The sequence below is a fragment of the Ochotona princeps genome, chromosome X (assembly GCF_030435755.1).
Source record: "Ochotona princeps isolate mOchPri1 chromosome X, mOchPri1.hap1, whole genome shotgun sequence".
In the NCBI taxonomy this organism is placed as follows: Eukaryota; Metazoa; Chordata; class Mammalia; order Lagomorpha; family Ochotonidae; genus Ochotona; species Ochotona princeps.
In genome coordinates this window covers 25290506-25303595 of record NC_080865.1, presented here as the reverse complement: position 1 = coordinate 25303595, position 13090 = coordinate 25290506, and the positions used below count along the sequence as shown (strand labels likewise).

Here is a 13090-nt window from a genome sequence, read left to right as displayed (position 1 = left end):
ATCAACCTTGACTTCACTAAATAACAAAAGTTTATATCAGATTTGTAACAGACCCATCAGCAGGATACTGAGGCTCCTATGTCCCACATCTGCAGCAACTCTTACTTTTTTTCTTGTCATTGCAAGGTGCTATCCCCTTTGTTGTTTTTCACCGCAGTTTCTAAATTACTAATGAGATTCATGTTCTCTGCATGTATTGATTTGCTTTCTGGTTATCCTCTTTGCTGAACTTTTATGTCTTCAGTTTATATTTCATTTGGCTTTACATATGGCAGATACATTTCTCTCTCTGATTTTTTTTTTCTGGTTGTACTTTACTGGGGGCAAAAACATTTCATGTACTCAGATGAATCTTTTTCATGGCTCTTGACTAATGTTTTTTGATCCTTATTGAAGAAGTGCTCTCCCACAGGGACCCCTGGAATTTTACTGACTATGCTGTCCTGGCTAGTGCTTTCTGCCAGTACCAGAGCAACCCCCACTGTCTGAGGAATCCAGGCCTCCTAGGTCAATGGGTGTTGCAGGCAATAAGGATCTTACACAGGGCAGCCAAATCTTGTCCCTCTACCACCTCTCCCTGAATATGGAGGAAAAGTTTGGCTTGGCTTGACTGCTGAGGAATTCTTCCAGTTCCTCTATCCTAAAGTTGGTTTAACAGTACCCTACAAGCTAGGAACTAGGCTTATCTTATATTTATATCCAATGAAATACATGTGATTACCCCAGAGATCTCTATCATATCAGTAGCAGGGTTACTTGTATGTGCAATTTAATAATACTGTGTCTTAATTGGAGCACTTGCTGATAAACTCAATAAGCAAAAAATTACTCTGCTAGAAGAGGTGAGGCAGGCTTCCAGTAAAGAAATCTAGAATGCAGTGGAACTGAAGAAGGCACAGAAACATCTGGTTCAGAATTGCCACTACCTTATTGATGTCCAGAGGAATAACACTGTTATGGTCTTGGACGTGACCTACTGAGGGCAGCTTCATAGAGTATAAACGGGGATTAAGAATCACCTGGACTATCACATCACTGTGCAAACTATGATGCAGCAAAAGGAACAAGAGCATTTGATAAGCTGGGTAGAGAAGCATGTGGTGCAGATCATCTCCACACCGAAGGAAAAGAAGACAACTGCCACGTGCATGGCAGACCTAAAGCTGCTGGCTGAAGTACAGCTAGTTTAGTCATGCACCTGTCCCAGCTGAGGCAGTTAGAGAGTTGACTCACCAGGTGGAAATTAAATGTGACTGCTGTTCTATACTGAAGTTACACTGTCTTTCCTAAAAGTGAAATTTGTATTTCATAAAATGAGAGATCCCTTGGCCAGTCATGTGATTCTAGTCATTTGTGTTTCAAATTGTTCCATGATTAGTTTTTTCATGATTAGTTTTAATGAGCAGCTTGTTTCGATTGAATCACACTGCCTGACTAAAGAATATCAAGTTACATTTTGGGTTTATTATAAATTCTACAATCCTCCAATAAAGTCATAGTTGAACTATGAAAAAAGGCAACTCATGAACTTAGATGACAAATATATTCATCTGAATTTTTATCTATTAACTGTACAATTTTTCTCCCATATGTAGCTTTCTAATTCTGGAATTCAGCATTTAATATTTGATAAAGTAAACATCAGGTTTTGCTTTTTTATATGTATAGAACAAGTTTTCCTAACATTATTTATTAAACAGTCTGAGACTGACCTTGTTACAGTCAAATGCTATCTAATCATTTCCAAGGCCTTTGTTTATTTTCCTTTATGAAGTCACACATCTCCCAGGAATCTGTGAACTGTACTATTTAACTTTTAATACATGTTCCTAAAACTCCTATGATCATTTAATATAGTCATTATATTAGAATGAAAGAAATACATCATTTCCCTCCATTTGACATAAAAGCTAAAAGGCCACATAATTCTGTTCCAGTGATTAGTCTATTCCTGAGCCAAAAATGCATTCTGTTAGAAGTAGTTTCATATTTAGAAAGAAATTCCCTCCTCATTTTTTCTGTATTTTTTCACCCAGTAAAATAGTTCTTTTCAATTGTTTACTGTTTTATCTTTAAAGATTTTATTATTTGAAAGGAAGATTTCGTAGACAGATAAGGAGAGACAGAAAGAGGAGTTTTCCATCCAATATTTCGCTCCCCAAATGGCCGCAATGGCCAGAGTTGAGTTGACACAAAGCCAGGAGCCAGGAACTTCTTCTGGGTCTCCCAAGAAGAAGCATGGCCTCAAGCATTTAAACCATCATCCACTGCTTTCCCAAGTCACAAGCAGGGAGGTGGATGGAAAATGGAGCAACTGGGATACAAACTGGTGCCCATATGAGATCCTGGTGCTTGCAAGGAGAGTATGAGCCAATTGAGTAATCACACCAGGCCCATTTCCTTTTACTTATTGAGAACTTTCCTGATGCATGTTACATGTGAGCATACTTTCTTGATTGTTGTTAACAGAAAATTACAAAAAGCTTAGACAAATGGAACACTACATGTTTACCTTTTCATTCTGACAAATTGTCTAGAAGATAATTTACGATATTTGTTTCCTTATGAAATAACACTATTTGGTTTACTATTGATTGTTTTGTAGGGACTAGGCTTTGTGAAGTTACATATTAACTTATAGACAGCATTAAAACATACACCATTTCTCTCTGATAAAGAAAATAATTCCCAGTTCATTTTTGTTTTCTTCATTAAAAATTAAACACCTTTATCTTAAATTTACCAAATGTATTGCAGCCTGACTTTCTTTAACCAATAACACTTCCCCGCTCATCATTAAGTTAAATAAATGTTTGACGTGCATGCATTTTTAAGAGGATTTATTTACTGATTTTGAAAGTCAGGATTACAGAGAAAGAGACTTTCTATCTGCTAGTTCACTCTCCAAATGGCTGCAACAGCCAGAGGTGGGTCAGACTTCCTTGGGCCATCTTCCCTTTGCCTATGTCATTAGCAGAAAGCTTTATTAGAAGCGGAGCAGTGAGGACACAAACTGATGCCTACATAGAATGCCTGTGCCTTGGGCTATGGCTTTACATGCTACATCACACACTGGGCCCAACATGTGTCCATTTTATAACTTTACCTTTTAGAAATTATTCTTGTGTAACATACTATCCTATGCAGGAAAACCAAAATAAAATGTGTGTATGTGGGCTGAAGTTTAGCAAGTACTTTCTCCCTCTGAGCACAAGAATTTAAGGGCTATAGTCCATCTTGTGGACTTACATTTTTACAATGATGGTTAATGTACAATTGATTCAAAAAACATGCAATAATTTTTATAATTATTGAAAGTAAATTTTTATAAAAAATACACTTTCTGAAGAAATGAAATATGAAAGAAATTCACCTTGATAATACTTGACAGCTCACATGTTTTTACTAATGGGCAGAAGAGAATACTGAACATTTCATAGGATGAAATGAGAATTGAGTATGAAGGGAACAAACATTTTATAATATGATTTGATAACATAGGTTTTAATTCCATTATCAAAAGACACTAAAATATGAAAGAAATTATATGAATTTCTGTCTTCAAATTTTATTCAATGTGTCTTAAGTTTTTTTTTTTTTTAACTTGAAACCTTATTGAAAGTTCAGTGTTAGGATCACAGGTCACTATTGTTGCTGAAAGTTCAATTTCTTTCTGGTTAGTGAGTAGCCTTTAGGGATAAGGATTGATAAAAACCAAAAATAATTACTCATGTTTACATGTGTAGAAAAGTATCAACTTAAGTACTCACTATTGTTTACAAAAGCTTTGCTTACTTTTCCATCATGGGCTGCTCCTTCAGTGAAAATGTGTTCATTAACAACAATCTAATGGAGGATAGAAAGTCATTAAATCAAAATCATCATTGCTCCAATCATCTTATGGTCTCTCATCTATAAAAGCAGAATATCCCATCATAACGTAAAATATGAAATTCTGATGGACATACCTGAAGCATATAGAAAACAAGAAAACGTAGAAAATTTAACATGTTTATGTTTTCCTGCTTCAAATTTAAACTTCTGCTGATGTGTTAGAGCTTTTCACACTCTGGACAATGTTCCATAGTAGAATAAATGATGGGTGGGTGACAATCGCCAGGAAAACTCAATATGTAATTCTGTTGTAAAAAGATAGGAATTCAGGCACTGGTGTTGTGGACTAGTGAGTTAAGATGATGCCTGCTATACCAACAAAACATGTGGATGCCAGTTTGTATCCCTGTGGCTTCATTTCCAACCCCTAGCTACCTGTTAATACACATGGGAAAGCAGTGAAAAATGACCAAAGTATTTGGGCCCTTACCATCCAAATGGGAATTCAAGATGGCGTTCCAGGATCTTGGCTTTGGTTTGGCTGTTGTGGCCATTTGGGGAGTGAAACAGTACAGGAAAGATCTTTCTTTCCTATTCAAACAAATAAAATACATTTTAAAAAGTATTATTAGGGCCAGCATGGTGGCAAAGCAAACTAATCCTATACCTGTGTCACCAGCATCCCCCAATGAACCATGATTTAAGTCTCAGTTGCATCACTTCTGATTCAGCTCCCCACTTATAAGAAGCCACATTATGAACAAGTGAGCTGAGATCAGAAGGGAAGGTTAACCAGTTGAAGAGAAAGGATTTTAGAAATGTATTTAAAAAAAAAACACATTACAATGCCTCTTGGATGAAAGAGACAATACATGTGTTTTATTTCACTCCCCTTTTCATTTCTTTGGGGTTTTATTACATATTTTTCTCTGAGATTTTACTTTAAAAACTTCAATGGCACAGGTTTGGCATACCAATTATGGTTCTCACATCCCATATAGGAGACACTGGGTTTAAGTTTCAGTTCTGCTTCCAATTCTGGATGATGATTCAAGTACTCGGGTTCCTGCTCCCACGACAGAGACTAGTGTGGAGTTAGTTGCTGGCTCTTGGCTCTCAGCTCACCCTCAACTGTTGTAGGCACTTAGGAAGTGAAATAGCTTATGGGATATTTCTCTATCTCTCTCTTTACATTTATTTATAAAAATAAGTCTTATTTTAAAAATATTTATTTATTTTGAAAGAGTTACAGAGAGAGTGTGTGATATAGAGAAAGATTTCCATCACTCCCCAGATGAACACAAGTGCCAGATCTGGGCCAGGCAGAAGCCATCAGCCAGAAGTTTTATCCCAGGAAGCCATCTTCCACTGATTTCCCAGTCACACTGGAAGTGGAGCAGCTGAAACAAGAACTGACTCCAAGTGTGATACTGGTGCCACAGGTAACAGCTTTACTTCCTACGCTACAATTCTAGCCCTAAGCAAAAAAAAAATGAATTTTAAACAATAACAATAAGAAGTTTCAGTGTAATATTCTGACCAAGGTGGAACAACAGTGCTTGGATTCACGGTCTCATATGAAGCAAACAAAACTAAGCAGTTATAAGACAGAGAACACTAGAAAACCAAGGGACAGCAATTCCTGAGAAGCTGGAAACAAAGAAGTGGAAGTGCGGGTTTTCAGGAACTTATGTCTTAGGGGTAGTTTCCTGTGGCAGTGTAGAGAAAGGAGAGAGTCTAAGCCTAGGATGACTTGGGATCATTTTCCCTGGGATGGATCTGATTATCCAGGAATACTAAGAAGGCTATTGTTCTCAGATAAGAGTATTGGAGACAAGAAACTGTACAGATAAAGAATGTCAGAGAATCGCTCTCAAAAATTATTCTAATGCCCAGTCAGTGGATACAGGTGAAAACATACTATCTAAACCTGGAGAAAGAATTGTTCAAAAATATTTTGATATTTAATCTGTGGGGGACTTGATGAAATTGCATTTTATTGGCCTGGCTTTGAAAGCAGAAGCAATAAACTCTGTTATGGAAACACACAGTTCATGGGACATTTTGTAGAACTCACAGGGAAAATGTGTTTCCCTGTTTTCACCTTATTCTTTGTCATTATCCTCATTATATAAATTTTCTTTGTGATTTTCTTCCTCACTGAATTTTTCTTTCAGAACAAAACCAATTTCTATTAACATGCATATATGAGACATTCTTCTGCATCTACTTGATATTGTTGTTTTTTAAAGGTATATCATTGATACATTTCCCTGGGAACACATATTTAAACCAACTTTATTCTGTAATTTGTTTTTTACAATCTTATTATGTAGGCTTAAATTGATATGATATAGCTACTGTCGTGTTGCTTTCGACCATCTTAGGGCCTCTGTTCTCTGTTATGGTTAATACTTAACAACTTTTTCCAATTACTTTCACATAGTGATAATAACATTTCCTAATTTTAAACTATATATGCATCTCATTTAAGTGACAATTATGTAGTGCAGTTAACCTCCAGGGTTGAAACCCCAAAGTGCTCTTGTAGTCCAGTTTGACTCAGTTTCATGAAGGAAACCTGTGGCTCCTCCTGCAATGTCTGTCCGTCTTCTTTTCTTAGCTAAAGGAGGGGGTCTAGAGTACCAACTCATTCAGCCACAAATCTCTAGCTTTGTCAGTTGTTGAAAGATAGCTTGTTCTCTCACAGGATGATTTGAAGGATTTCTGAGAAATTCATCCTCATGTTGTGTGTAACAGCTCTTACGTTCTTTAGTGTCTGGTGGGTGATTGAACAGCCTCTCTAGACTGGAGCCCCAGCTCTCTTCCAGGTAGTTATTTTGGACTAGGTCCCTGTTAAGATAACTTCAAGCTTTTTTCTTTCTATCTATCTGATCCCTTATCACCATAACAATATATGAAAAACACACTTACAGCCTCATTCAATCTGTAGGTGGAAGTGCAGTTGGTTGCTAATATGACCCTGTTTCTCCAGATAATTCTACAGCCTCTTTTGAAGCCTCAGCGGAGAGTCAAACACCAGGAGATGTATTTCCCAAGATCTGGGAACATATTTCAAAATCTCCAGCTGGTTTCCTTAAATAAGGGTGCCCTTACTAGACAAGCATGAAAAGTACCATCACCTCTGTCCAAGCAGTGAGTATAATTGTGAACTAAAAGGTAGTGCCAGACTACCACTACAAATAGCTCCCAATTTAGGATCAGTGGAAATCAAACACAAGAGTGTTACATTTGAAAAGTAACCCTTAAATCTGAGGAAAAAAACATGGATAGCTTTCCACAGAATACCTTCATTTAGACATGAAATATATCTTTCATTCTTTGATATTTCACAAATTTTTGGAAATGCACCAAAACACTATACATTTTCTGTTTTCAAATGTGTTCAAGCACTCTTTGGATTTGGTAGTATATCTCTGAAAACATGCATAGCTGAAGCATTCCAATATTATAGGATAGCTTTACTGGCTCCTCAGTCCATTCATATGTCTTTCTTTTCCATAGGGTTGCCTTAGTAACTGTCCAACAGAAGTAGCTTTCTGCAGTTTCATCTAAATAGCATCCACATAATCGCTAAATTTAGTCATTGCAATAGGACTGGAAATAATATATCTCAATTCTGATTTGTTTCTTATTCCAACAGTTTGGAGACCAAAAGTACTTTAGTAAAACAGATAACCATGTCAGATAGATCATAACAATAATCAAAGGCAATATTTTAGAGTGGTGATGGATATGATTTCCTTTACTATCTGAGGAAAGAGTACATTGATGAAATGTAATTAGCATACAATAAAGTATGCAACTTAAAGGTATCTAACTACTAGATTAAAAAGAATAACTTTCAAATTAATAAAAAGTAAAGGGACAGAAACATTCTAAGAATGCAATGAAAAGTTATGGGGTATATGGCATTGATCAATGGTTTTAATGGCTAGGACACTCAGTTCACACACATAGAAGTGCAAGATATTCAATTTCAAAGTTCACAAAATTGGCCATATATCTGATTTTTCAAGCCACTATTCTTCACTGGGACTGGAAATTAATTAAGTAGGCCTCTATTCCTAACTATTTTTCTCTTATTAGCAATACATTTAAGCATAAAGGATACATGAGAAGTAATGATATGGACCTCCATTACTGTTATCAAAGTATCTAATCATATGTATCAAATATTTAGTATAGTGTGTGTCATATGGTTAGTTGTTTTCTCTCTTGAATTTACAAACAAAAATGAAAATTGTATCTTTACCAACTCCTGTGGTGTGATGCAAAGCACTGTTTTGTAGAGAATAGTCCTGTTTTGTGGAGAATTCAAGCAGTGCTAGCTTAACATGACATTTGAAAGCATGGGGACACTGTTACTATTTATATACTCAGCTTGTTCATAGACTTTATATATTGATTTCTTATTTCTACGTTATTGTTATATGGTAGATGCAGATAAGAGTTTTAACACTTAACGTACTTTGGTTGTGGATTTTGGGACAAGTTATATGTTGTGGAAAGAACTATATGGGTAAAAGCTAATGTTCATAATACATTCTCATTAGTAGCAATGTAATTTTGGGCATACACTTTTGCATGTGTGATTTGTTAGGGAAATAGTGTCATAAATCATACTACATGTTACTAGGCTATCCAGGGAGCAGTCCTCATGTGAGAATTTAGCACACAAGGATTTTGCTAGGGAAGCTGCCAGTTCAAGCCAATGGGAGTGACTGGAGGAGACTAGGACAGACATCAAGTCATAATATACCCTAACCTCCAAATGAAGAAGGAAAGAAATGGAAACTATTATGGAAACATTCTAGACCACTGTACAGACACAAGAAAGTTCAGGAAGGCTTTCAGAAAACCCTCAAGCACAACTCTTCTGTTGGAAGAGTCCATTATCTCCCTGAAAGGAATCCTCTTCAGCACCTTTGCCATACTAATTACTGGTTGGAAAAGACCCTAAGTATGACCCAGGAAAATATAGGACAATGATTTCAGAGCACAGTGTTTAGGGTCCTTAATTATACTCTCTCTGTATAAGGCCCATTCTTCTGGCCACATTTATTGTGCAATTTTGTTATGTTATTAATTATATCACAATTATATAGTTATATATTTATTATGCAATCATATATTAGTTATACCATTGTATATTACTGTACAATTATAAATAATGTAGGTTGTGGCTGATATTGTGGTAGTGTGAATTAAGCTGCCACCAATGATACCGCATTCCATATGAGCACCTGTTCCAATACTGGTTTCTTCACTTCCAATCCAGCTTCCTTCTAATGTGTTTAGGGAAGCAGCAGAAGATGGTCCAAGTACTTTGACCTATGCAACCTATGTAGAAGACCCAGACAAAGCTTCTGGATTCATCCTGGTCCAACTATGGCTGTTGGTGTCATTTGTGAGTAAACCAACGAATGGAAGATTTCTCTCTCTCTCTGCAGTTCTTTCAAATAAGTAAGTATTTTAAAAATAAATAAATGAATAAATACAGGTTAATTGCTTAAATCAATGTGTTTGACATATAATATATACTCATTAGAATAGCCATTATCATACCTAATTTGTGAAACTTTGATGATAATGTGATATTCATAATATATTTTCTTTAATCCTCACATTAATCTTTATTAGATGTTAGTACTAGTTTTGTAGTGTTATCATAAATAGTTGTCACATATTAGCAGCTTTAACACAAAATTTCTCACAGTTCTGGAGACTAGAAGTCCAAGGTGTAGATACCAACAGGGTTTGATCTTCCAAGTCCTCTCCTCTTGGTTTGTAAATGGCTGTCTTTTCCCTTTCTCTTCACATGGCTTTCTATCTATGTGTGTCTGTGCTCAATTCTCCTCTAATAAAAACAGAAGTCATAATATATTAAGGCCTACTCTAATGACTTCATTTAATCTAACTTTGTAAAGATTATCTCCAAATATAGCCACATTGTGATTTACTAAGGAGCTTAGGGCCTCAACATATGAATTTTTAGAGGAAACAATTCATCCATGACTCAGTTAGTGGCTACCTTTACAAAAAGAAGACAAAATCATAAGGATCAAGCAAGATGTCACAATAGCACTCACAGTAAACATATAATTTTAAGCAAGATCTACTCTCTTTTCATGATAGTGGACTATGCACTTGATCATTGTGTGTACCTGGCCCTTACAGGCAGAGGGCAGAGAGAAGATAACAGGCTAATAGAAGTGGACCCAGTATTCACAGAGTAAGAGAAGTCCTTGAGTCCAGCTCCATATGTCTTCAAACCAGTGGTTTCCAATTAAAGAGGATTTCACCTGTTAAATATTTAATATGTTCTACATACATTTTTGGTTGTCACAGAGGAGTTAGTTCTGGCATGATGCAGGTAGAGGTCATGGGTGTTCTTAAAGTACAGGACAGCCTCTATGACAGTGAATTATCTGAGCCAAAATGTCAATAATAAAGCTGAGAAACCCTTACAGTAAGATAATTTGACCATTGAATAGGGCTATCCCCAGAAAGAAACCACTTTTTTCTAACCATTAAAAAACTAGTCACCAAGACCAACATGGTGGAAATTTTTATAGATTTAGGAACCCTGCCACCCACTGTGAGGCCTGGTTTGATTTCCAAGGTGCTGGCCGCAGCCTGTCCCAGTCCTGGCTGTTGCATGCATTTGAAGATTGACCATATAAATAGATTTCTCTGTCTCTCTTTGTTTCTCTGCCTTTCAGTAAAATGAATGAATTTAAATAAAATAAAAAAGAAAACATCAACGTTCTCATTACTGGAATGTGATACTCAAGTATTGTAGAGATGGAAGAAGGATGCTAAACATCTAGGGTTACACAGGAGAAATAGGAGCAGTCGTCTATCAGAACTGCCTGCAAAGTCTTTCGGTTCAAATAAAAACATTCTGGTACAATTTTCTCAAAAGTGTTGTAAAGTACCTACACTTTAACATATTGTCAAATGTGGTATTCCCAGGCAGATGGCTCTTAACATCATCTTCCTTTACCCTATTGAGAAAACAACAGTAGAGATTTTCAGCTACTTTCTCTCTCTCTCTCTCTCTCTCTCTCTCCCTTTCTCTCTTTCACACAGACACACACACACACACAAACACACACCCCACTTTACTCTGGATGTCATCTTCATCCCCAAGCTGTTGTTCTAAGGAGCAGACTAACTCAATATGTCCCAGTTGCTGGCATGGGAAAATAAGCAGATTGGATTGACTGCCTTTTAGGAGACCCTCCTAAACAAGGATGTCGAGGCAATAGTCAATCAAGCTTTCTCATTGTCAAGGCAACTGACAGCCCCAGAAGACTGATGCATTCTGCTATTCATCAACCCCAGAAACTGATGCAGTTCTGCTATGTAACTCCTTGGCTGCCTGCCAGGGTTGTCTATAAAGCATATGTAAGAAACTGAGTAGAGCTGAATGCAGACCTCTTCAGTGTGCTCATGGGCTGCTACAGAGAAAGTGGATGTGTTTCTCATGTATTCCTACTTGCCTCTGTGATAATAAAGATTTAGGGATCTACAGAAGGCTCTGAAGTTTGATGTTGACCTGTTCAAATCTGAACCTATTTCTCCTGGTGCTGAACTCTTCTACTACACTCAGTCAGCAGGATTCATCCTGGGACAAAATACAGCTTTCTGCTCTCCACCAGAGGATGAGATTCAGGAGTTGCTCTTCATGAGTGTGTGCTACTCAGTGGCTACCACACTGACTGTCTGTCTAGCTGGCCCCTGCCACTCCAAAACTGAGCTGGAGAGGATGGTTTGCCTACTAGTGTAGAGAAGGTATTGCATACTGTTGGAGAATTGGGTGTAAAGGATGCCTTGGAAGCAGTCAGAATCAAAGGGTGGATCCTTTTAACTGCTTTGTGGGAAGAAACTAATGCTAGGTTGCTAGTAGAGACCAAATAATTGGGCTTTCAGCTCTCCTTGGATGAAGCGAAAGAGGCCCAAAAGATGAAGGAAGATACCATTCGCATCATGGTATGTGTTTGAGGGCAGGGGTGCTACCCTCTGAGCTACATCTGTGGCCAGTGACAACCCAGCAATTGTGGTGGTTGAGTCCCTCATAAGTAGGACAATACTGAGTCCATGTCCACTGGACACCCAGAAGATAAAGACCCAGCAGTTAAGGACTGTTCAGGGCAGCCATAACTCTCCTCCCTCCAGGTGGTAGAATAGTGGTCTGCCAGTACACTCAGGCAAATTGTGGATCTTCGGGTTGCTTGGCTACTCTGATGTAGCAAGACATGCAATTTTCTTCTTTGAGCTAGAAATGGAAAATTTGGTCTCTGTGACCCTGTGCCTAGTTTTTGTGGCACTGGTTTCAGACTGTCCATCACACAGAAGAGAATCATCTCTTTTGGTTTGGATTATGGCAGGAGTTGTCTTGGTGTGACTTAATATTTTAAATTTACCTGGGTTGTGAGTAAGTGACAGACATGTGCTGAATTGCAGTAAGTGTTGAAGGAACTTGGTATGCATAACACCATCTACAAAATTGGGACTCAGAGGCCAGATGAGGAAGTTTTCATTGCACAGATGTGTGGTAATGTGTCACAAAATCTTACATTGTATGTAAGATGAAAATCATGTGCAAGATGATCATAGGAAAAAAATACAGGCTTTCCCCATTCCAAATATTGTAAAGCAGTTCTAAAAGTTTGTACTGGGGGATGGAATTGTGGTACAGTGTGTTAAGCCACAGCTTGTAATGCTGGCATCCCATATGAATGCCAGTTAGGATTCTGGCTGTTCACTTCCAATACAGATCCCTGTGGATGTGCCTGGAACAGCAGTGGAAGATGACAAGAACTTGGTGTTCTGCCACCACGCATGTGGGAAACATGTATGGAGTTTTGACCTGGACCAGCCAGTGAGCGCCTACCCCACATCTATGGGTATGGGTATGTGGTATCTATAGGTATGTGATTCCTAAGAAGGGCCTTACTTGCTATACAGCTGGATATAATGCTGTACATGGGGATGGTCCTATATATTTTGGTGCTGGACCCTTACACTTTCACAGTTGCCTTCCAATCGGAAAGACATTCAACCTCAATAAAATTAAAATGTACAGCATTGTGGCATTATCTACTTGCTGTATTCTCCCTGAATGTGGCTACTGTAGTTGAACTCTGAAGTCACTATGTTGGCCATAAATACAGCCTAGGCCTTTAACCAAGCAAAAAGGCACTAAGCCCTTTAAATGAAGAAGCAT

The 13090-nt window shown here is 37.6% G+C and overlaps 1 pseudogene; it reads left to right on the top strand.

Moving 5' to 3' along the window:
* The first annotated feature begins 435 nt into the window (after positions 1–435).
* LOC101528065 (ATP synthase F(0) complex subunit B1, mitochondrial-like) lies at positions 436–1190 on the top strand (annotated as a pseudogene).
* Positions 1191–13090: the final 11900 nt, after the last annotated feature.